The 27,474-nt window shown below is 32.0% G+C and overlaps 1 protein-coding gene and 1 pseudogene across 2 annotated transcripts in view; both read left to right on the top strand.

The window, feature by feature from the left end:
- The window catches only part of LOC106687902 (uncharacterized), a 641,896-nt gene that overhangs the window by 40,404 nt on the left and 574,018 nt on the right, over positions 1–27,474 (top strand). The gene's annotated exons all lie outside the window — the stretch shown is intronic.
- LOC112211940 (U6 spliceosomal RNA) lies at positions 10,757–10,854 on the top strand (annotated as a pseudogene).

Here is a 27,474-nt window from a genome sequence, read left to right as displayed (position 1 = left end):
TTTTCTTATTATATTTTACTTTTTTACATTTTATACCCCTGTTATTTTACACTTATATTTTTGTTTTCCTTTTGTACTATGTTTGTATCTTTTTTAGCCCTGACGAAGCCCTGCAACGTGGGGCGAAACTTTGGCTCATTAAAATAGTATAATTCTACTATTTGAGTTTTTCTGACCGCACCCGGACCATATTCCTTTCTTCTTGTTTACTTTATCTTTTTTTTTTTTTTTTTATAAATAAATTTTATCCCAATTTATTATCAAAATAATGTTGCGGCCAATTCGGCCATCATCAATCTTAAATCTTAAATACAAATTTAGAACCACATCAATTTAAAAAAACAACTTTATGCTGGCTATTTTCAGGACAATAATTTCAGTCCTTAATTGCCCTATTTTGTCAATTCTATGCATTATTATACTTTATCCCAACAATATTTGTTTATCTTTTTTATTTTTTTTTATTGTTATTAATATTTTGTCAAATCATATTTTGAATACTATAATACTTTTTAGGTATCGTTTGTTTTTATATATAACTTCATGCAATGGGAATTGTAACAATGACAGTCCTAAGCCGCGTCCCTGGAGAGTTCTGTCCCAAGGGTTCGTTACCGACTGTTTGTACAGTTAATGGATATTCCTCCCTGTTTACAGTGTACGGGCTATTCCCTGAGGTATCATCGGTGGACCACTTTATCAATCTGTCTCCTGCCCCAAAACGGTTCAGCTTTGAAGGAGTGCTGAAGGGATATGAACGATATATACACATCCAACTATATACAAGTAAATTATTATCATCATTGTCATGAATCTATGTTGAATTTTTCATTTACAGTCCAAAATCCTTCCTATAATCCTTAATGCTCCTTACTTTATCACAAATCAAATCATCCATCAGGACCTCAATGTCCCCTATGTTGCCGATTTGGCCAGAACCACCCAAACCAACTCATTTCTAACCTGGCTTCTCCTTCACTACCTAATAATCCTCGTAGGCGTCTGAAAAGAAGATGCCCTCGAGATCTTTTCCTTTAGAAATATTTTTCTATCAATGGGTCGATTCTACACATGTTTTTCTCATGTCATAATATCACTTACAGCAAATTGATGTGTATATATGTACACAGTTGTAAATATCAATAAATAAATTATTAAAAAAAAAGAAAAAGAATTTTTCATGCAATGTACTTATTGACAAACACAAACAGTATCATTATTCATTATTTAGTTGTAAACCGAAAAAAAAAAAAAAATCCTAAAAACATGGTCTACGTAGATCTCAAATCGTTTCTGAAAGTTACTCCGAAATGTAAACAAGAGTTTCAAATACCTCAGCCTATTGAGGTAGACCAGCGTATAACAGAGCCTTCTTCTGCCAAGAATACTAAAAGCCAGAAAAATCTCTAAAATTTTGAATCTAGGGTGTACAATGTCATGATAAAGCCAGCTCTGATGTAGGGCTGCGAAACCTGAGTTCCGACAGGTGTCCCAGAAAGCAGAGCGGGTGATTCTAAGGAAAGCCCTTCGTAAAATTACAGGAGCGATCTGGGATCTAAGCCTTTACACATGGAGCAGAACAGTGAACTACTGGCAGATACTGGTCTGTCCACGTCTTATGATATGAAGGCGAGGAGTTTAAGATAAGTGTGTCATGTGGCTCGAATCAACCGTCAGGCCACCTCTACGCAACAATGAATGCGAGTGTAGTTGGCAAGAGACCGCGTGGGGGGCCAAAAACCAGATGGATATAGAGGAACAACAAAGATGTGAAAGAGCTGCATGCAGCAAACTGGAACGCAGTAGCTCAAGACAGGCTGGCGTGGAGAAGGCTTGAATTACAAGATGTGTAGAGCCAACTAAAAAAATAAATAAATAATAATTTTTTTTAATTAATTTATTTAATGTAATTTACAACTGTACAATATAATACAATAAGTAAATATGTTGTATATTTCATATACACTTGAAAATCTTCGGAAGGAAACACCCATTGGTGGTACTTCAAACATTAATTTAAATTAGAAGGTCCCGTGGCCGTCTTCTTTTCAGACGCATCGGAGGATTATCAGAGATTATTAAGAATTAATAGGTTAGGATGGTTAAGGAGTTTGGAATGGAAAGATGTATATCTGTTTTGGGCCAATTCTGCAACGAATGGGATGTTAAGGTCTATGTGAATGAGTTTATTTGTAACGTAATAAGGAGCATCAAGGATTTTACGTAGGATTTTGGATTGTAAGGATTGGATGTGGGAGGAATTTGATGGTTTGGTGGAGCCCCAGAGCTCAATTCTATATGTCCAAATTGGTCTGATTATCGTAGTGTATACTAATTTTTTGTAGTGAATGGGAAGTTTAGAGCGTTTGTCAAGTAAGTGTTGTAGCAATCGGAATCTACGAGCGGTTTCTTGTAATAATAATAATAAATTCCTGAAGTCCCTTGATGTTTCTTTCAGTGACACCCCTCCAAGCCTAATTCTACTAAATCAGGCAATTCTCCAATCTACGTTTTGGTCTATCCCTCGGATGTTGGCCCGTCTAGTGAGTGTTTATTAACATTTTAGGGATCCGCTCGTTACTTAAAAGAAAAAAAAATATATAAATATATTTTTATTTTAATTCTGATTCTTGGTGGATTTTTTATGTTTGAAATTATGCCTTAGATTCTGATATACAAAGGGAATTAAGGATTTTTATTCTTTTTTTTTCCTTACCTCCTGGAGCAAAGAAGAAGGCATTTACAAATATATATATACATATATACATATACCAGCTATTTCAACATTTTTATTCATTAATTAGTTAAAACTTTATTTTGGAGGAAAATTCATACGATCTATATAAATTCAGTGCAATGAGTATTGGAGCTCTTATAAACTCAAAGTAACGAAAATTAAAAAAATGATGTATACAATAATTCATACATGTATACAATAATCATCAATTAGTTAAGGATTAAGTAAGAAATGAGATTGATATTTTAATTTTAAAATACATTCAGTTGTTTTTTTAATGTCCAGATCACATGATTCCTCGATTTTTTTCTTTTCCTATGTTGGTCTTTGTGTGTTAAAATCTACAGTAGCATTAAGTCAGTCTTATGACGCACTTTCATTGTTCAATAATTGCCAGTTGTTGAATTGAATAAATGGTTTTTTGTAGAAGAGTATTCTTCGAAAAAAATAAAAGAAAAAATTTCATTTCTTTTATAATAGATGAGTCGAACATGAAACATAAAACCTTTTGTTCTTCGACGAAACCATTAAGAATGGCCTGCAGACCATAAAAATGTTATTAAGTAATCAAGTTTTATTGGCAATAATTACCTTAAAATAACATCATTATCTTAATTATCATTTTTTATTTCCTTTGAATATAATTTCTCGCTTTTATTTAATGGTAATTTGAGAAATGAAAGGGTCGAAAAATAATAGTAATTTTTAAATTCAAATTGAGAATTAGCTTTTAGGAAATTTTTTTTTTCCTTTACTGTTCTTTAGAATCGTGACTATGAATATTGTTAAGATATAACATCGAATAATAAATACAACGAGCTAGTGTACTAACTAAAAAGCTAAAAAGCTTACTTTGAATTTAGAAACTTTCATTAATATCAGTTACTCACACAGGATTGATTTAATAATTAATTTATTGTACATGATGTTACGGAAGCGCGGTAGTACCGTGATAAGGCGCTATGCTACTAACTCCAAGGACCCAGATTCGAATCCGGCTGGGCAGAAAATTGTTTTCTGTTACACTGTAGCCGTGAGTCAACCCTGTGGTTTCTGGGGTCCACCCAGTCTCTTAAATTGAGTACCCTTAATTGGGTAAAAATATGACTAAATCACCTCCTTGCACAAACCGTTGTCTAGTAATAACACTCCCTTACTATGGACTGAACCCATGACTCTTCATGGTTTGAGCGGTACAGATATTTTTTTACACTTTATGCAATATATAGTAATCACGAATTATATAATACAAGTTTCTATAATATAAATAATGCGAAAAATTATGGCATTTTAAAATTAAGATATTGGAAAATATCGATAGCACTACAGCTCTGATGTAGCTCTACAAAGTTGGGCGAAACGTTAGCAAATAAATAGTTGTTAACTATTTTTATAATTTCTTGACCGCACCCCTGACCATCTTGATTGAAACTATATTGTCGATTACTTTTGCATATAATATTAAAATAAACTTTATAAGTTAAATTATTGCATAATTATCATGATACTGATTATAAAAATAAATGTTGATTCAATGTTTAGTAATGTAAAATTAAAAATTAGAAATGTGAAATTTAGATTCATAATGTGATATTACTGACAATCCTCCGAGGCACCTGAATAGAAGATGGTTTCGAGACCTTCTGATGTAGAAATGTTATTAGAGTGGGGGTAGTTTCTCTACTTGCCTGTTTCATGCTATTGCAATCTAATATTACATTTACTAGATGTATTCTTATTTAATTACAGTTGTAAATTTCAATAAATAAATAAAATTAAAGAAAAAAAAAATTTATTTCGTTAAGAGAAACCTTTTTAACAAATGCCCAGGAGAAATAATCTAATTCCCATTGAGTACTCCTCAGCAAAGTGTCCCTTAACGCGACAAGAGAGACTCTTCACTAGTTATCTCAGTGGCTTTTTGGCCCCGAACCAAAAGGAGATTATGTATCTCCATTTGTGTAATAGGCTGGAGATATATTTATGTATTCGTTAACTGCTTAAGCTGAGTGCTCTCCTCTAATGGAATGGTTTCTATATTTCTGTATGTATTCCCGGGAAATGTTATGGCAAATATAGTCAGACATTTGCATAACGATCCCATATCAAACATACATGAGAGTGTTTAGATAGATGTCAAGTAGATTTATTTATTATAGTTTAGTATCTTTTATTATTTTCAACTTCGTTAAAGTTTCACTTACTAATTTGTAATGAATTTTTTTTTCTATGTTACACTGTCAATTGTTTTGAAATTTATTATGTGGCGAACTATTGTAAAATAATTACAATTTCTAACATTGTTATTTATTTTTTTGTTTGTATTTATTTATTTACTAAAGTAGATCCAATATTGTCCGACCAAATGATAACATAACATAGAGAAATGAAATATGTGTTAGTTTACACATTTTTGGAAATAGACGTCTATATTTCTCTAATATTTCATGTTTATGTTACTCCCTCTTTTAACTCCCTACATATTGATATGTATCGAGGTATTAACAATTATTAATATTATAAAAGTCTTTGTCATAAGATTTGTCATACCTGTGCCGGGTGTATCAACAAAAGTCATTTCGCAGATGGCTGTTCCTTACTGAACAAATCTATTAAAAACAGGTATTGCCTACTGCCTTTTTCGGTAGAGAAATCAATTATAAACAACACATGCACCAAACACTTTTCCAAGCGTACCACCCCTTGTAACGTATTTTTCTTGGACATGGCTGATGATAGTCAATGGGAAATAAGGTTACGAAAAGATAACGCCTCTACGAACGAGAGGGGGATCTGGTCAGGGTAGAAAAACGAACGGAGAAGCAATAGAGGTACAGAAGTAAGAAGACGAAGGAAGAGCAAGATGTATTTTGACGATACGAAGTTCTAAGAAGGGCTAGAACGCCATCCTTAAGACAACACCACACCAACGGTGAAGGCGTCACTACATACTCGACCCGCACTACCAAATTAGCAGCTATATGTATATATTAGGTAGTAAGTTATAATGTAATAATACTACACAAGATATGTCGAGGGACATCTGACGTAACATGACACATTCATAACGAACTACAGTTAGAAACTGTACAACAACACATCACACGGAGACACATTAAATTCTTTGACAGTCTCCCAGCTTCCTTCAATCCAGTATTCCAGTCTATCACTCCATCTCCCCTTCCTTCGAGGTGGCAGGGCAGGAAAGGTTCCAAAAACCTTATTAACATCACCTCATAACTCCATCTTCTGATGCACCCACACCCCCTCCCTCACACTTCTTTTCGACTTCTGATTGTTTTTCTTATTATTTCACCATTATCTATCGTCTTTCTTAATTAATGCTTTTATTTTTATCTTATTTGCGATACAACACGAGGAGGCCCCTCACCTCCGGACTTAAAATAGCTCCTTTTTAGAATGGATAGCATAACAGGTAACCTTAAAATACCAAAGGTAGTAAAAGGTAAGACACAATACGAATTACTTTTCTTTTTCACAGTAATGCACTTACTAATTCACTTTTTATTTCTGTTTTAGAGGGTTCGGGGAAAAAAAAAATATTAAATAAAAAAAAAAAGTCATAATTTATGGCAAACCATTTGTCTGGATCATTTCAATAATTTTATAATTTCCTTTAATCATGTCAATGTGAATAAACATGTAGCTTATATTCTATTCTATTACCCAATGTTATCTCTTATTATATTATATATTTAATGATAACGATATTTTATAAAAATAAAGATATTTAATTGGTAACTGGTAAACACATAAGCCTTTGGAAAAGACTCAATATAAATTAATTAATTATCCTGTATCTCGAGACAGATACATAGCAATATACTCATTTCAGTTTTACACTCCTAACACGACACATTTTTTTGTCTCATTTGAGCATTTTGCTTTTGAAATTTAAAGAGGTGAAAGCTGCTTGAGGAGACCAGGACCCAGTAATGGGTTGTTCTTGAAGAAGAAGAAGAAGAAGATTTCGCTCATCTGGTCACCTCGCGCTTCTTTATTTAAATCAACAACAATTAAAAAAATATATTTAAAATTATAAGTGAAACGCCATAAATGGTGGGGAATTAATATTTCTTCTTTCTGCAAAAATTCCCGTTACGATAGTTTAATAAAAGAAAATTATTACTCTTTCATATTAATCTATGTAAATAATTTGAAGTCAAAACTGGTTTTGCCTCTGAGGAGAATGGTATGAGCTAGCTCGACTGGAGACTCCAAGTAACGGCATAAGCTAAGGAAATCGACTAAATATCGATGTTGCTAATCTTCCCAAAGAGGAAGAAGAGATACAACTAATTAATGGCCCCGAACTTTAGGGCCGAATATCCAACTGATATCTATCTAGCTGTGGGGCGTTCAAATCACCTCCGGTAGCCATCGCTTCCTTTCAATGGAATAGATCGTAAAGATGTTGATGGAAGTTGCTTGCTGTGGATGGATTGCTCCTTGTCGAGTTACGGCCCTCGCGGGAGTGTAGAGCACTTAGGGCGGCAAGTCCTTCAAGAGTTAGTGCTTCAGTACAGGCTATACTCCAATAGTAAAAGGAACATAGGGTCAGATTCACTTCGTAAAATAGTGTAGGGTTTATTCTTAGCACTTCATAATATATTTTCATACAAAATTGAAGTTTGGATTAATAATTAACATTATTGAATCATCGTTAAAGTCTGGTAGAAATATATAATTTCTAGTGGATTTATAGAGCTTCAATCTTATGTTCAAGCTTTCATGAGCTTTATGTTCAATAATTCCCAGAATTCAGTAACTAATATTTTTAGAAATTCCTCTATAACAGACATGGCATTAGAAATTCCTCTATAACAGACATGGCATTAAACTAAAAAAAAAAAAAAGATATTAGAAGCAATCTACATATCGACAAATATCAATAGTACGGTAAACTTCAAAAACGATACAAAAAATGTAATTACACATTATGAAGTAATAATAAATGGACTGGACTTATAAGTAGAAACATAAGGAATTAGGAAAAAAAAAATTTAAAAATAAAATTCTCCAATTCCAAACTCCTTTGAGTTATTTTTTATTTAATTTAATTGATTTTTTTTAATAATTATTTTTATATTTTCATTTTTGTAGTTTTTAATTGAATTATTAGTTATACCACTTGAGATCAATTCATATTGTACTTATCTAGCTTAAAAATTGTATAGCCTCCACAATGCCATAATAGTCAAAATTGTAATAATTACATTTTACTTATGTTTCTCATTTTTATGCGATATTTTGCCATCGAACGATAGATGTTGTCATCTGGTCGTACCATGAATTGAATAAAAAATAAAAACCATAAAATTCAATATAAATTTCAAATTTTATTAAATATGATCGGTTACATATGGAACATTAAAGTCTGTATGTATGATTTTATTTGTGACAAAGTAAGGAGCATTGAGGATTTTACGAAGGATTTTGGATTGTAAGGATTGAATACGAGAGGAATTCGAAGGTTTAGTGTAGCGCAAAGCTCAACTCCACAAGTCCAGATTGGCCTTATTACAGTCATGGAGATTAGTCTTTTGTAATGAATTGGAAGTTAACACCGTTTGTCTAGTAAGCTATTAAACAAGATTTCAATCCCAAATTTAAGTACATTTAAATATCTCATTAAAATAATTGATGCGCTGGGATCTCTTGAGCTCTGCTCTACCCCTCACACGTGGGGGATAGAGTGGGCTCAGGGATCCTCAGGTCGATTCTGTAAATATTGTATATATTATTTTATCATTATGTTATTTTATTTATTTATTTTTCATGCAGATAGTCTGATTATGTTCATTTGTCTATTCTTTTATTTGTATATATTTTAAGAGAGTTTTTTTTATTTTATTTTATTAATTTTTTTTTTACTTATTTATTTTATTTTATTTTTTTATTTTAGTATGTATGAAATCATTCATCAATATTACCTATTGCCCACAACTGTGTGGCAGATTGTAATATCTATCAATAAATAAATCTATCAATTTAAAAAAAAAATTAAAATAATTACCTATATCAAATTTAAATAACTCAGAGTCTTGCAATGAAAAATAAATAAATGAATAAAAATAGCTAATCTCTACGAGAGGAAAATATGCAAGTATCATAGAAATAGGTGTTACCATCAGATGACAACCATCAAAGGATGGAAGCCAAAGAAATTCGGAAATATGAGGATCTAGGAGAGGAATTGAAACAACTGTACGAGCTTGAAAAAGTCAGGATGCTACTGTTGATCATCTTAACCAATGGTCTGATCCCGGAGACGACACTGGAGAGCGTTAAGGACCTGGATCTGTCGTTAACTATCCTGGAACTATCGCAGAATGCTGTGTTTCTCGGGACTGCGAGCATAATCAGAAAATTCATTAATATTAAAGATTAATTTATTCTAGCCTCACCCTTCACCTAGGTCCTTAGGTGGGTCCATCTTCCGGTGAAAACCGAGAATAAGGTAAATTCCTAAATAATAATTTAAAAAATTGAAATATGAAACATCGTTGTACTTTCTAAAGAAGTTCTGTTACAAGACCAACGGTTGTGCAAGGGAGTGATTTGGTCAGAATCACACTTGACCACTATATTGTTACCCAATCAAGTACCGACTTTATGATGCTAGGGCACCCGAACCCACAGGGCAAACTGAAACAGAAAATAAAAAGCCCCCTGTGTTTGAATACGGCTGTCCTTGGAATTTGGACACATGCCTTACCAATGAGCTACCTTTCCTACTAACATCAACATGCATAAATTAAAACTTACCAAACATGGTAAAATTAAGCTTTAAACTCTTCTTTAAATTTGCTTTTCGATATTTTCAATATCATATAAAAGATGTACGCGCAGAAAAATGTATACTTATAATTTTTCCAGTCTGCCTGGAATCCCATAGTTATTGAAAAACTGAAGTTACCTTTTCCCAGGATGGAATATATGGATTTTAAACTTATTTTTTCTCGTAATACTTTGACATTTCTATTAATTGGATCCATGAATAATATTATTGTTTTTTTTTGTTTTTTTTATATAAGAAGATATTTTAATAGTCATAGAATTATGTAAGGTTAACAATATACTTCCAAGATTCTAGGACTAGCTTCGAATCGCTACGTAGGTTACGTCACCTTATCAGGTCGAATGAGTCAAATTCATAATAATTATAAATATTGACAAATTTCTTAATAACTCTTATCTGGTACAATTGAGCAATCAATAACGATTCGCTAATAAAGAAATCTCATTTGACAATAAGATATCATCGTATCTCTCTCATTAGCAATACCTTTCAATATCTGATAAAATCGATTCATTGTTGTGGTATATCGATTCGTAATTATGAGTTATCTGTCCTCGTAGCGAACATAACTGATTGGTTCAATCGATTAAAACAGTTATAGAGGTATTTTGAAAAGGTCAAATTAGGTATACATACACACATAATATTTTCTGTGGTTTATTATATTTCTTATTATTATTCTTAGAATATATTATACAGAGATCCACCACATTTGAATATACATCTTCTAGTTATATGCTCGATTTAGACTTTCATATTATTTGATCGATGTTGTGAACTACCAAACCCTCCAGGGTAATAGAACAAGTTGGAGATTATTGAGAATTTCCAAGGATGGGTTGAGACTGGAGTAATATCCAATGCATATTTTCTCGTCCGTTTCCTTTCGATATGGTTCTCATTTACATCCTGAGCATGAAAAGATTCAGACTTTTATATTTTATTTTTAAAAAATACTCCACTAATACGGTTTTCCTTGATCTGAATTTCTTTTATATTTGTTTTCACTCTTCTGTATCCAAGATTTGCTCTTCCATTATGCCATGTCCTGCCAAACATTGTTCCACTTCATTTTTTCATTTCACTCAAGGTGTTTCTTTTTTCCCTTATTTCTTCGACTTATTATACCATAGTTTTCTTCGGCAATATTCTCTTAACATGTCCAAACCGACATTGTATTTTTTCTTCTACTACTGAAAGTATATTTTATTTAGCCATTAGAACGTTACAGAGAAGATTATCATAACCTCCACACAAAGATGACATGCAAAATAGTTAAGCGTTCCTCATTTTAATTAGGAGAATCCATATTATTTAAAGCTAGAAAATATGGAGTAAATAAAAGTGGATTAACATGGGATGCTAATAATACTCGTGCATAAAATTTTAGAAGTCAACTACCTTCTGGATTAAACCCAGAGATGCTAGATATATGTGTATATCCGGTGATTGGATCTCAATAATAATTATGGAAAATTAGTGAGGATACAAATGTAATTGTCAAAAAGTATTATAAGTATCAAAAGAATAGACAGAATCTGCAACAGAAAAAAAGAATCTAGAATTAATGTTAAAAGCCTAACAATATAAGTTCAACAACTGAAATAGATGTGGGCCGATAATGTTGCCAGACCTAATACTAGAAGATGGTTCAAAATTAAAACTGTGTGAATACCGAGGCAACAAGAGAGAATAGTAGCAGACTGTTAAGGCCAAGGGATCTTCTATTTTTTTTTATATTTATTTATTGCTATTTACAACTTTACATTATAATACATTTAGTAAATCTGATCTAAGTTAAATTGGAGTGTTACAGGCGTGTAGAGAAACTACCCATTGGTAGCACTCTAATGACATTTTACATTAGTTGGTCTAGTGGCCATCTTATTTTCAGGCGCCTCGGAGGATTTTCAGGAATGGAAGAGGATGAAAGGTTAGAAACTAGGGGGTTTGAGTGGTTAGAGAGTTTATAATGGAAGGAGTGATATCTGGTTCGGGCTAGATCGGTAACATAGGGGACATTAAGGTCTTTATTTATGATTTTATTTGTAACAAAGTAAGGAGCATTGAGAATTTTACGAAGGATTTTGGATTGTAAAGGTTGGATACAGGGGGAAATTTGATGTCTTTTCAGTCTTGTGTGAGGATTCCAGGTTAATCGTATCTTCTAATTTAAATTAGTAATGGAAATACCACCATTGGGTGGTTCCTCCCTAAGATTAGCGAGTATTCTGAAACATACATAAAATTTACTTGATGTATTTTTTATTTACAGTTATAAATTTCTAAAATTTAATAAATAAAAAAAATCATAAGCAAATTATTATTTTATTTTAAATAATTTAATACAATTTTTTTGTGTGTATGTGTGCGTGTGTCGTACGATGCATTTAAAGCATAATACTATTTTTACGTTAGACACATTAAACCAAAAAATATACACATTAATTCAAAATATGAATGATTTTCTGTATAATTTTGTATAAAATATTTTGCCCATCTTTAAATAAGCATTCACAACAAACAATTTATGACCTGCAAAGGTGCGACATAATAACTCTATTCATGACCGAAAACAATTTGGGAAGGAGCGGATACTCAATTTAATATTTCAGAGGTAGATAATAAATTTCCTGCCGACAACACTGCCTTAATTGTCCATGCAAGTAATGAGCCGTCACTGATGGCAGCGGTTGAATAATGTAACAGCCAATCCAATTCAATTAGCACTTGTAAGCATCATTATCATTGGCTAATCGTTCTTGATTTTTTTCCCCTCAGGTGAACGACCGACTCTTATTGTACTTATATGTTAATACAATAGGCAAGAAGCTTGCATAGAATGGATATCAAGCGGAAACAAGGCAGACAAAAAAAAGTTTGAACATTAGAAGCCATTATAGTATTGTGGAAGATTGCCAGGGAAACGAAAAAATGGAAGAGAATAATTTTAAATTACATTCAGCTAACCTGTGAATGATTCATGGCTTATAATACACTTTAAAAACTGAAATGAAAAAGATACCTAATCTTAGAAGAGAACACAAATATATAGAGTGGTTATGGATTTACTCCAAACATTTGGAGATATCGGGACCTTCTTAATTAGAAATTGGTCCCTTCAGGTTATTTTCTTAACAACTTTAGTTTATAAAAAACATCTTGAAGAATCACCAAAACTTTAGGTTGGTAAACCCATTGTTTGCTTAGTTGGTCTTTGGATTTCATGAAATGATAAGCCGTTTCTAGTTCTAGAGTGTATATACAACTTAAGACCAGGTGTTATTTTTCTTTAGGGTGTGCTGGTTGGGTTATTGTGAGTGGATTATATAATGTAATTAAAAAATTATGGATGTTATAGAAAGAAAACAAGAAGGGTAGCCAAAAGAAAATATGGATAGATTAGATTAATTTTGAACTTAATGAAGATAGCAAGTATAGATGAGTTGATGGGTAAGGAGTTCATGTTCCATTTTAATCAGAAGGAAAATTTGGAGTTAACACACATTTGGTAGATGTGGGTGGGTGGCATCGCCTCCCTCAGCATTCCCGTTTCTCCTATTCTTCCGTCCCTAATCAGGGAACTACTTCTTAAAGTTATGCGCGCATCTCAACTTTAAATTCTTAATTAAAGAAAAAATGGCAACTATGTTCTACTATTGGCCACAAGAGGTGGTAGTGATGTTTATATAAATATCAAGCATATACTTATATTGCGGGGGGTATCCTTAGCTCTTTCTATATTGTGGGGGGCTATCTTTAGGTGTTACCTCGGAGGCCCCTTACCTCCTGATATTATAGTAAGAATTACTACAGAACGAGCATTTCATTACATAGTTAAGTATAACACTGGGACCTTCAAGTACCAACGTTAGAAAAATATAGTAATCACTTTGAATTATGTTCTTCTTCACATATTGCATTTATTAATTCATGTTTATTTTAATCTTCACACAAGATTGAAAAAACAGGAAACTGCACGTCGATTTCGACTATTACAGCACTTACTAGACAAACGGTCCAAACTTCCAATTCATTACAAAAGACTGATTTACATGACAATTATAAGGCCTATCTGGATATACGGCGTTGAGCTCTGGGGTTCCACTAAACCTTCGAATTCCTCTCGTATCCAATCCTTACAATCCAAAATCCTTCGTAAAATCCTAAATGCTCCCTACTTTGTCACAAACAAAATCATCCACAAAGACCTTAATGTTTCATTTGTAACCGATCTAACCCGAACCAGATATCAATCCTTCCTTTACAAACTCCCTAAACACTCAAACCCATTAGTTTCTAATTTTGCTTCCTCTTTTATTCCGGACAATCCTCCGATGCGTCTGAAAAGAAGATGGCCTCGAGACCTTATATTGTAAAAATGTTTTTAGAGTACTACCATTGGGTAGTTTCTCTACATGCTTGTACCATACCATTGTGATTTCCTCAAATTTACTTGATTTATTTATGTACAGTTGTAAATATCAATAAATAAATTTAAAAAAAAAAATATTTTATGTTTTTTTAGAAGGATCAGAAAAAAATAGTTCTTATCTTTTGTTTTTTTTTGAGCGGAATTGTTAATATGATATGTCCTGTAACTTGTCTTCATAAGTATGTTATTTATGATCTTCTGTAAGATATCTGTATTGATGAAAAGTCTATTGCTGTCTAGTTAGATTTAAGAGATGAGTAGTTTTCGAGTTGCTTTAAAAATGTTTATTTATTGTTTTTGCTGGTTAGATTAGATGTTTCTTAAACCCAACCTTATTTAATACATGATTTCTTGGTCATAAAATTTCATAGTTTTTTTTTTTTTTTAATCAATATAATTTTTAGAATCAGTTCTTGATATCAGAACATTCCGACAAAGAAACTTTCTAGGTTTAAATAATATTATATAGAAGATGGCCTCGAGATCTTCTCTAGAAATGTAATTGGAGTTCTATCAGTGGGTAGATTCTCCACATGCTTTTATCATGTCACTATGTCACCTACAGCAAATTTACTTTTATATGTGTATACAGTTGTAAATATCAATAAATAAATTATTTTAAAAAAAAAATAATATTATATACGACAGACTGCTTATATAGTCCTGAGTTATGTAAGCAGTAGATGAATCTAAAATAAATTCTAAAGATATTTATGCAATATTAGCTGCTAAAATAATCCTAACCAAAAGGACTTTAATTAAAATTACATAAAATATTGAAGTATTTAAATGATATTCGTCCCGATGCAAACAGAGAAGCAGTTATAGAGGACTGCAATGCTATAAAACTTTATGACTGCAATAAAATTGCCCATATCACTCTTGAACATTCATATTCTCATGCACTACATAGCTAAATATCAACAAAATATTTTATAAAATAAATGTTTATGATAAATGAAATACTAAAATTATTCATGGACGAAGGATTGTAAATTATATAAAACATTTAAGTTTTACAGTTGAGAGAAAAATATGCAACTATTTAGTATTGGTTGCTATAGGAACCGATTTAAACTAATGTAAATTCCAGAGAAATGTTCGAATTAATAAATTTTTAAATAATCATTCCGTTGAAAGGCTATGGCTGCCATGAGGCCTATGGTCATAAGACATGTTAACTGAAATATTTTAATGAAGTTTTTGGTGTCATCGCCTTTTTAAAGGTTGATTACATAAATTGTTTAAAGAATCAATAGGAAATTTATATTATTTAGAGAATAATTTTGGCATTAAGTTATGATAAGCTACATCTGGTTGTACTCAGAACAATATAATTAATAAATATTTTTACACATTAAAAGTTTTAACCACAGTAATTTTAAAATGAAAATTATAAATCATTAACAGAACAAAACCATTGAAATACTTTTTTACAAGATCAATTGAAATAATGAGAACCAAATGAAACAAAGAAAAAAACAACACATTACCTAGTAAATTGCAAACCTTTACAAAATTAAAAACATAATAATAAATCAAGATAAATTACAAGTTACTTTGTGATATAAATTAATTCAATTTGATTGCTATTATTACAACTATGGAGCCGAAGGAGTAATATACTATGCATGTAGCAGAGGTGAAATACTTGATGTGCAGAGGTGACTGTAAATTGATTAGCAGAATATTTTTATCCATTGTTCATTTTTATTCTATTTCTCAATATTCCCTTTTAGATATTACAATACCTCACCTATAGCGTAGCTGCACCATTATCTGTTGTACCTTATACATCTTCCTCTCTACCATATTTAAAATTAATTTTAATAGTAGAGTAGTCTCCTACATTTTATAAGTACGAGATTCTCGTACATTGAGAACTTATATCACCCTTGATTATATTTTAGCAACTTGTCTCCAGTCTACCTACGTGTATATTCATGTTGTAATTATTAATATTATATTATTATTTTATTATATATTTTTTATATATATTTATTAATTTTTCTAAACTAAAAAAGTTTTTACTTTCTAAACTTCACAAATGTTTTTTATTTAAGCCTAATTTTTTTTTATCTTGTTTTCTCATTTAGCCCTGATGCAGCCCTGCAAAGTGGGGCGAAACGTAGGTTAACAATAATTGTTCTCTTTTATTATTTTGATACCTTTATTGACCATCACCCAGCCTTCCGATTAACAGAATAATTATGAGGTGGGTGCACTTGATGAAGACGGGAGAGAGATGATAAAGATAGAAATTATATTGAACTGTAGATAGAAAACTAAATAACATTATACATTGCATAGATAGATAATAGTTAAGGTTAACAGTCTATTGTTTTCTCCCTCAACAATCCAAAGAGAATCAAGCACTTCTTCTTACGATAACTTGTTTTAAGTTTAACACTAATACAGATGTTACACTACATTTATAAGAAATACAATGGAACATGATTTAAAGGTAGTAAATATTGAAATAAATGGTAAAATAAAATACAAAGAAAGAGGAGGGGGGAAGGGATGAGTTTAGGAATTGAATTAAGATAAATTAAACAGATTAAAGTATAAATCAAAAATTAAAAAGCTTTATTTTCATTCTTTACTGAAAAGAATAGAACTATTGAAAATGGAGTTTGTCAATCTTTCAACTGATTGGTTCTTTTAAAAATATTAGTAAGGGTATGTACTATCGCAGTGAATAAGTGAAAGTAGAATGGTTGGTGAAAGTTTTGAGATGAGCACTGCGCACCAAATTTGTTTTATTTTTTGTCAATTGTTATCACCTACCCTTCTCTGGAATCTCGGTCTCCTAGGATTGGTTCCTCTTGCTCCCCCTGTCGGCGGCCTCTATAAACTGATTATTTTATTCATATTTATATATTTTTTTTATTATTTAATATTTTTGAATTATAGATTTCCTTTGTTTGCTAACCGTCCTATAATAGCGACACGACCAACACGTATAACCTAACAGAATGCCGATAATGACCCCGTTCCATAAAGAAGACAAAGCGAACATAGATGACAATCAGGCATGGACTGATCAATCAGTATGCATGGGCTCCTGCCAAACACACTTCCACTGTCGTTCGTTTTGTCATTCAATCACGGTTACTGCCCCTAATGAATTTACTTCATGAATTTTACAGCCTTCTATTGTTAACCATCCTTTTACAGCGCTATAAAAATCCATCTTTATAACTCGTTGGATGAGTTACTATTGCAAAATGGTTCTAAAAGAATGGATGATAAGAAATAAAGTGCACATAATTAAAAACAATTATTCTTGACCCCCCCCCCACCAGGTTCTAAACATAATAATAATAATTTATTTATTTGTTTATGGGGCAACACCCGTAAAAATAGTGTTAACCTGTAAAATACATAAAATAAGTAATCAATTGTAGTAATTTTACAAAAATGGTGAGTTAAATGTTGTTTATGCAAACTAATAACAAACAATACAACTAAGCCGAGCTATCTACATTCGTCAGAATAAAGTAATAAAAAACTAAAAAAAAAAAAAGTTATATTATATTTAATAATATAAAAAAAACTATACTTCCTATTGTGACGATAGGTACTCATCTCTAAGCATAAGGTTTTGTGTTACATGTATAAAAAAGAAGTTTAAGAACCAATCCTGATGGTACAGACAATAATTCACACAACTAATTCTGGGTTTACAACCAGGTTCTAACCATTAATTTTACATCGGTTAGAATTTCGACTACCTAGGTTATTTTCGTCTTGTAGGTAGTTACAAAATAATCCATATATACTATAGTACAATTATATATATGTATATATAGTAGACCATAAAACCATCTCCCTATATATAGTACAATTATATTTGACATTTCAGGAGAACTTGGGACTTTCGCTACCAAGGGGTTTCCCGCTCCTCATGGGGGAGGTTTTACAAAAATTTTGATTAGTGTAATAATTTTATATTGTATCCTCCATAGTGCGGGAGCGGTATGGCTCAGCAGTAAGGCACTACAGACTCCAAGGACTCGGATTCATCCATCCACTCAGCTTCATAAAGTGGGTACTCAATTGGTTAAAAATCTCGCTTTCAAACCTAATTCTTACCAAATTACTTTTGATCATCATTTTGGGATTTGCTTGCAAAGAAAAAGTGAAACGTACGATTTGAACAAAGCCTTTATGTTCTCAGTACTTCTCCAGTGTAAATTTTGACCATCAGTCTGAACTTACAGGATCAATCTGAATGTCAATCTATGATTTTGCCGTCATTCCGACCGTGTAACAGAGCGTTATAAAAAAGTGGATTTTTGTCATCATTCACCTCAACCGTGAAACGTCAGAGCCCCATTTTCAATCAAATACTTTTCATCTTTTGTTTGTTCTTTGTACATTTCGTGGACTTTTTATGATTTTGTTTATGATATAATATTGCTCTTCTTGATTATGATTGTATCTATTTAATTTTTATTACATGTATTTCGATAATAACCCAATTCCAAAGATATTAAAGTAATCAAAGTGTGAAGAAAAAAATATTTATACTCATCTTTTTTCTTAAGATAAATTTGTGCATCTTAACCTAACACTTTTTTTTATCAAATTATTTACTAATGAATTATCAATTCCATTGTTTTGTTGACTACTAAAAGTAGGTTAAATAATAATTATATATTAAAAATCTTTAAAATATCGTTTATACAGTAATAACTGTTTGACAATTAAATGATAATAACTAACTGTTTTGAGACGAATATTGAATCGCTCAAGGCCAATACTGCCATTTGGAAACCAACAATCATCAAGTAAACAGTAAACAAGACTATTACTAAACTAATTTGGAATTGTGGGATAGAACTTTGGAGAATGGCAATTAGAAGTAAGAAGTAGTCACAATAATTTACAAAATATTGTCAATTAGCATAAAATTGTATATTCTTATTAGTCATTAATACTTATAATTGTTAATAAGTATTAATGACTTTTTTATTATTATAGTAGTGGGTCTGTTTGACAGGAGTAAGTGCAACATTATTAAAGGAAACTGATACATATAGGCAGTAGGTTTCCGACGAAGAGTAAAAGTGATTTGATGGGATTAATTTTAATCCTCCATTTTTGATACCATTCTTCAAGGGTTGTTATATAGGGTTGGAGAGTTTTGGATGGAATTAAAGTAATTGCGAGCACATAAGTTTCATTGGCATAATTAGTGAGAATAATATTAGAATTGATTGGGATGTCAGCAATATAGACAGTGTAGAATGGGGCAGAGGATTACTACCTTGAGGAACATCAGCGGACTTTGAGAAGAGGAATTAAATAGGAACCATTGCGGTTTACTTAGAACAATCAATCAATGAGAAAGGTGTAATTTTTAAGCTCTCATAGCTCTGCCTCTATAAATGCTAGAAAGCAAAAGTTGGCACCCTTTAATAGTTATGCGATTAAAGTTTGCAAAAAGGGATTTTAGATTCGTTATTATTATAGTAAGAATTAGTTGGTGCAGTGAGTAGAGCAGATTTGAATGTAAGATGTCACAGCTCACAGTGCACTGAGTGGTGAAAAGAGGAATCATTTAACCGCTGTGTCATGTCTGTTGATCGCACGCAAATACGTTAGTCACATTTTTCGAGGAAGCATAGGAATAAATTTCACCTTGTTATAAAGAACAGTCATTATATGCCAAAAGATATTAAACTCAATATCCTGCGGGTGTTTGTTAGATACAGGCTCAATTTTTTCTTCTAACCCACATGAGCAATGAATTGACTGACAATGTGACAGAAACGAGGTAACATGGAATGATGGATGAATGAATAATGTGGGTAGCTGACCCGCGAAGCAATGAGATAATACACTGCCCTAGTTAGTAGAGCTCCTCCTAATAATAAAGGGACTATATTCCCCTTTAGCTTTACAGTTAGTAAACTCCCTTCAATATGGCTTAGGGCAGTGAGGGCTCTAACCTAACCAACTCGTGTATTTCTTTATTAACACTTTTTAGTAATTAATATGTATATTAGGTTAATCATTCCATGACTATACAATCTTAAATAGTTTTTATAAACATTTAATGGGCTAATCCCCACCATTTTGAATTGTTTTTTTGGAGAGTAGGGTTAAATGTAGTATACGGGAGGCTATTTTGAAAAATGGTATTCTATTTTTACTAGACTTCAAGATCATAATCATGATTAGGGATAGGATTTTTATGTTTTCACATATTTTTACCTGACCATGATATCTGTGATTCCTTACTAACTAAAGATGTTTCAAGACATTTCTGGCCAAAAGAAGTCATTTTTATTTTACATATTTTTAAATATTTGGCTTTTTTTTACATATTTTGGTGTAAATCACATATTTTCTGAAATATTTGTAATTTTTAACATATTTTTAAGTATTTGGTCTTGAATCACATATTTCCTTAAATTATTTGTTCAATTGTAAATACATTTTTCGCAGAAACAACGTAAAATTCAAGAGAACGCAAGAAAATTTAAAGTGAAATTTATCATTTATCATAAATAGTGCGTACAAATTTTATATCTTCATCTTTGAACACAAATTAAAATCTGTGGCAATCAGATAAGAATCAATTAAAAAGAGCAAAGGTCTTATTCCTTATTACAACAAATGATGACACAGCCGCCCAGGTGATGCAAAATACCGAACTAGATGCAATGGAAATAGCTTCATTTAAGTATGCCCCTATAACATCAGTAAATATTGAAAGATCTTTTAGCCGGTACAAGTCCATTCTGCGGTCAAACCGACGCAGACTTTTATTTGAAAATTTAAAAATGCAATTAATCTGCAATAATTTTTAACTGACCCTGCTGAATAATTGATTTATTTCAAAGTTTTAAATATTTATATAAAGTTTTTTTTTCCTTTTCTTTTTAATAAGGATTATTCTCTATTTCCATTTATAATTTATTCATAAATCATTCTGAGTAATTATTAATCAATTAGTTTAATTACAATTACTAATTAATGTCTTGTTATTGAACAGCTATGTTTTCTCTAAGTACATTTGTTTGTACATATTTTCTTTAAAATATTATTCATATAATATATAATAAATACATATTTATGTAACTTTTTTTAAATTATAAAATTACTTATTAATTAGTAATTTATATTGTTGAATAATACAAAATTTATAAATAGATATTATTTACATATTTTTTTAAATATTTGACAATTTATTAGCACATATTTATGTACATATTTCGGATTTTTTAGTACATAAAAATCCTATCCCTAATCATGATAATAAACTCTATCCCATATGATATTTTTTTTCCTCTTAAACTGTTTTATATTGCCAAACGAATAATATAAATGAACTATAATATTCTCTGAGAGCACTGACTCCTTATTCACTAACCGTACATCGCAATTCCCGTCATTACCGCCGCTCTGAACACCTCGGGACCCAACTCTCCACATTGTGTAAGGTAATTGGCGCAATCATCTTCCTCGCTTGTCTCGGGAAGGGGGCAAAATAATAGCCAACTTCTACTGCAATCTTCGTCTTCTGCTCAAAAGTTATTGTGAAATAGAAAATACATTGAATGCTCCTTATTACTAGTGATTATTTTTTTATTTCATTTATGTATTTTTGTTATAATTGTTATTTTCTTCTCTTTATGTACATGGTTTGATAATGTTCATATTTTTTTCTCCCTTCTGTTGATACATAGTTTGAGAGAGAGATTTTATTTATTTTTTCATTTATTTTTATTCTTATTTTATTTATTCTTTTAAATTTCAGTATGAATATGATCAGTTATCACTATTATCTATTGCTCAACAACGTACTGATTGTAATATTTATCAATAAAGTTTTGAATTAAAAAAAAAATTTCTCGTTACTACACTTCTTAACATTTTGGTATATTACTTCAATTGCCTTTCTCCTTACTATATGACTCATTTGTAAATTTAAACTACTTATAAAATCAAATGCAAAGGTATTGGAAACTGAAATACACATTCCGGTAGTTTTTATACACTTCTCAGACATGGTTGGTGGCAGAAAAAAATACAAAAAAAATTGGCAAGAACTGTGGTGGGTATCAAAAGAAAATACTGCCTCAATAACAGAAAAGTACAGTCAATAACTAAAGTGAAAAGTCTACCAAAGGAAGCTACATCAACTGAAATGGAGGAGGGCTGGTCATGTTGCAAGTCTGGAATAGCAGAAGATGGTCCAAAACTGCTACAGAATGGTTACCAAAAGAACACAAGAGGTGGAGAGCAAGACCAATTACAAGATGGCGATAGGATAGAGTGCAAAGAGTGGAAAACTGTTGGACCACTGTGGTTAGGAATAGGGATCTATGGGGTAAAGTAATGAAGAACCTATTGTAAGCTATCGTTTATATTTAAGTGTTAATACGCAACATAGAAAATATTTTATTTAATTATATTTCGATAATCATTTCTGTACAGAATGTAAATAAAACTTTTATTACTATTATTATAATAGCTCATGAATTACTTAAAATATTATTAATCATAAAATAAAATGGAAAAATTATTTACTAAGAATATTGTTACTTTAAAAAAGTGATCATTACAAAAGACTGAGCTACATGACTGTAATAAGACCAATCTGGACATATGGAGTTGAGCTTTGGGGCTCCACTAAACCTTCAAATTCCTCTCGTATTCAATCCTTACAACTCAAACCCCTTAGTTTCTAATCTTGCATCCTCTTCCATTCCTAACAATCCTCCGAGGTGCCTGAAAAGAAGATGGCCACGAGACCAGCTAATGTAAAATGTCATTTGAGTGCTACCGATGAGTAGTTTCTCTACACGTCTGTAACACTCCAATTTAACTTAGATCAGATTTACTAAATGTATTATGATGTACAGTTGTAAATAGCAATAAATAAATATTAAAAAAAAAAGTGATATCTTGCAGATTTATTAAGAGAGCAACCCAAATTAGTGGGTATAGCGTGCTCCATAAAGCTGTCCGGAACCTCCCGCAACTAGTCATTTCCAGACACTCCAGGAACACCTCCCTCTGGATATGTAACGGTTCCTCGATCCAGATGACCTCCATCATCTCCAGCTGCCATGACCTCCTTCTGAGGCCGCTTCAGCTGTATTTCAATTTTCATAAGCGTGGGTGGAAGTTAGGGAGTATCTGCTGATATCTAAAAGTTCAAACAATAGGTAAGATCGATAAACACGAAGGCAAACTCTTAAACATTCGCTTTTCATATTACTGATGCACCTATATTGTCTGTTATCTTATTATTTTCTTTTTATTCATTATGCTTGCTTCTTAACTACGATGAAGGCCCAAAATACTGGTAGAAATATTTGCACTAATAAAATAAAATTTGTGTTCTTTACTAACCACAGCCCAACCACCTTTCCAAAAAAAAAAAAATAATAATATATAGGTATAACTTGAGAAGGTGGTCGGGGGTGCGTTCACCAAAAAAAAAAATACAAATTAACAAAAACTCAGAAGTTTAGCCAGAATCTCTACCGAAATCTCCCTGATGAAGACCTTAAAATTAGGTCGAAACGTTGGCAGGAATAAATATTTTTTTGTTTATTTGTGTTTTTTTTTTTTGCTGACTTCCCCAGACCATCTTCTCCACTTATCAACTATCTACACCTCAGGTATATATTGATAACTTTTTTCTTGACTGTTGTAGATATATGTTTCTGTGGGTCTTGAGAATCAGTCAATAATACAATTATATATTTAGGTGACATTTCGCAACTTTAATGTTTTCATACTCATGCCCTACAATGGAAAAAAGAGTTTTTTAGAAAAAATGGTTTCTTCAATTATTATAAAATTACATGTATATATTACAATTTAAGATTAATAACTATTACAATTAAAACATTACTTATAATTGTCTATTACAGTGTGTTCTACATTGTTGTGATCCAACTAACACAAGGTTTGGACAAGAACTGAATAGGTTTTGAAATGGAGGTAGAGAGTTTGCTTTGGTTTTTCCAACTCATAACCTTTCTATCTAGCAAGTAATTCGTCTGTTACTTTTGTTTTGTTGTTTTTTTTATTTATATTTAGGGATGTTAATTATATTTTGTGTATTTATAAGGTTAGAGTAACACAAAAACTGCGTTTTCATTGTAGGGCACGAGTATGCAAACGTTGTGAAACATCGCCGAAAGGTATAGTTGTATTATTGACTAATACTTAAGTATCCTTTATTGGGAAAAATTTGGTGGTCAAATCGCCTCCTTGTATAACCGTTGTTCTTAAAACAGTGCTTTCGTACAAAGCACAGAACCCATAGACCATTCATGAGTCGTAGTGGTACAGAGTTTCTTTTGATATTTATACGTAGTTGTGAAAATTAAAATATTTTATAGTTTTAACTTATAATATAGTTGGAAAATCCGGTAAAATTCATGAATCTATCGAAAAATTAATGATTTTGTCCTTTAACCTCCTCCTCCCCCCTCCTTCTACAAGCTGTATAGCTATGCCACTATGATAATTCAATTTTATTTCCGCTGTATAATATTTTAACAGCTATTCTTAACGTCAAAATTTCTTGAATATCGACTACTCGTTTTTAATAATCGACTATTATCTATTAGAATCGTTTAAAATAATAAAAAATACTTTCCGAAATATTTACATAACAATGGATTAATAATAATAAAGACTTAGTGAAAGCGAAGGCTCGATGCCGATACCACCAATCGATGTCTGCATAGATCTTACCAGTGTCACCTCCCCAAACCCAAATGTAATAAATCAGTCGTAACGGAATCCTCCCATCTACGTTTCGGTATACATCTTAAGTTTTCCCGTCGGTTCGTTGTTGAGTAATTTTTTAGGTTGTTAATAGTCCCACAACCTTACAGGTCAATCTTATTCGCCGCTTTGCTATAACCTGACTTATATTTATCGGGTGCTGTTTATCGCCTCCATTTCAGCGTTGATTAGTCTTATAAATTTACCCGTTATTTCGTCCGATTTTTATTTATTTTTTAACATACCACAAAAAGTCATTGATTCTATCTGTTTAATTTAGGTATTCCCCGGAGTAAAAATTGGGGGATATTACCCAAATTAATTATTATATGCTGGTTTAAATTAAGAAATTACTTAAGGGGCCTCTACATGTTGGCCAAGCCAAGGCGAACTCGGGCATGCACGAGCATGTGGATGGGTGGCTTGTACGAGTTGGCCTAAGCTCGTTGCCGATCCGTCGAGAGTCGGTTGTTGGACAGAGATCAATGGGGTTCGTGAGAGCGCTCGTGTAGCATCTCCACCATTGTTCTTTGTCTAGTTGCAACTGAGAGCTGTTAGGAGGTTGTAGTTAATTTTTATAATAAGGTTTATATTTAATCTTATTTATTTATATTTAATTTTCTTTCATTTTTTTTTTTTTGTAATAAAAATAATATAATCCCAGTGCAATGGCTGAAACCACTTGTACGTCCGCCATGCATTGCCTCTCTGAATAACACTGACTTGTGGATGGTCTGCTTTTTGTTTACCGAGCATTTGTACGAGCCTCCGATTCGTGGCGAGCGGCCAACATGTGGATAGCTTGCTGGTAATGATGGAGTGGACTCTATTTAAATAACTTGATATAATGGTTTTAAAATGAAATAACCTCTATTCTCTTTAAAGTTTTCTGACACAATTAGCTGTAGAGTTTGAGCAAAATAGTTACAATCTATGTTAGTCTGTTAGTTATAAATTGGGTTTTATTACATTAATTGATGAAGATTACATTTTACATGTTTGATTATATGGAGCTCGAAGGTCGGTTCTGATGTGAATGTGATTATGGAAGGAGGGTTCTCTCTTCTCATCCTCCTGCCGCCGCCGCCTCTCTCGCCTGAGTAGAAGGATTTACTCCCTCACATTATGAGAAGAGACCTTCTTGAAGAGTTCTGTACTCTTCTTCTCATGTCCAGCTCAGGATGGCTTCTTTACTGGTACTAACCCCTTTGTTTTTGGGGACCAAGATGGCTGCCCAGGCTTCTTACCGCATATCTTTGCCACTAGATGGCATCATGAATTTATATTCAGAAGTGAGGGGGCGCCTTACTTAAACACTATCTATGAGGTAAACACTCATTTTCTGGAGATAAACTAGTGTTCCATTCGAGTCTGCTTTAGAGGATTCATGGCGCAAGTTGAAAATTAACAACAGATTAGGTACAAAAAACCTAAACAACATGAAAGTACAAATTTGCTAACGACCGTGTTACTACGATTAGGTTGATCAATATTGTAATTCGTTCTCCATATATAGCCTAACTGTACATTATATATTCACGTCCTTCTCTTAAAGACCTATTATAAAAACTAAGTATGGTAAATCTCTGGCTAAATATACGGTTGTTACACCTTTTTTCATAAAAGGCCGCTCGACTAGGGTAGCGCTGTCAACACGGCTATTTATGGGCGAAAGTATGCCGTTTCCAACTCACTCATTGCTCCATGATCTATGCCCCTTCTTTGCTTAAATACTATTCACGAACCTATGCGATGAAAGTATAATGGGTTCCTTGGAAGCGTCAGATCAAAATTTATAATAATTGGTGTTTGAATTATTAATATCTTGATTGATGTTGATTAATTTAGGTGCAATTAAACAAAAATGTTAGTTAAAGATTTATGGGCGAGGTATCTGCATACATCTTAATAGAGCCTTGCTCTCAATATATTCCTAAGAACTAATGTTTTAAAGATTTTTTTTTTTATACCAACGATTTGGAAGATTTTTAGAACATATTGGTCAACCGTACCTAAGTAATTGTAGGAAGATGGTCTGGACAGTTGTAAACAAAATATAACCTAATTAAAGAAAAGAATATTTATTAATCACCAACGTTTCACCTTACTTTGTAGGGCTTCGTCAAGGCTAACTAAAAGTAAGATACAAACATTAATAGAAATCAATTATAATAAGAAATATCTATATAGTCTTAACATATTTATTTTTTTATAACTCCTACGTTTCGTCACGTCCGTCGATTCCTACGTTAATGTCATTATAACTGCAATAATGGTAATAAGTCATTGATAGGATGGTAATTTTATTATTTTTTGGTTTTTCTCGCTATTGCGGGTTAAATATATGAGGTGGGAAACCTAGAAGTCCAACCACCTTCATATTTTGTTTATTTATTTATTTTATCTTTGCAAATATTTAAAACCTTTCACACTATGCGTGCTGTGTCTAAGAGAACCGCCTGTTGAGCCTCTCTTAGTACATCAACAGGCACTCCCAAACCATTCACGCCTACCACTGTGGATTTTGGTACGAGGTCATTGGTGGATATTACGATTGGAGTTGTGGTAACTCCCTCCAAGTGATACAGTTCCTTCAATTCAATCGCCAATTCCTGATATTTCCTTAGTTCTTCTCCCACAGTGGAGCTTATATTAAGGTGTAGGTAGTTGACCGTAGATTAATGCTTGAAGAAGTTTGTCGGGGGGTGCGGT

The sequence above is a fragment of the Halyomorpha halys genome, unplaced genomic scaffold (genome assembly GCF_000696795.3).
Source record: "Halyomorpha halys isolate HHAL.00 unplaced genomic scaffold, Hhal_1.1 Scaffold40.1, whole genome shotgun sequence".
NCBI lineage: Eukaryota > Metazoa > Arthropoda > Insecta > Hemiptera > Pentatomidae > Halyomorpha > Halyomorpha halys.
This window is presented reverse-complemented; position numbering and strand designations above follow the sequence as displayed.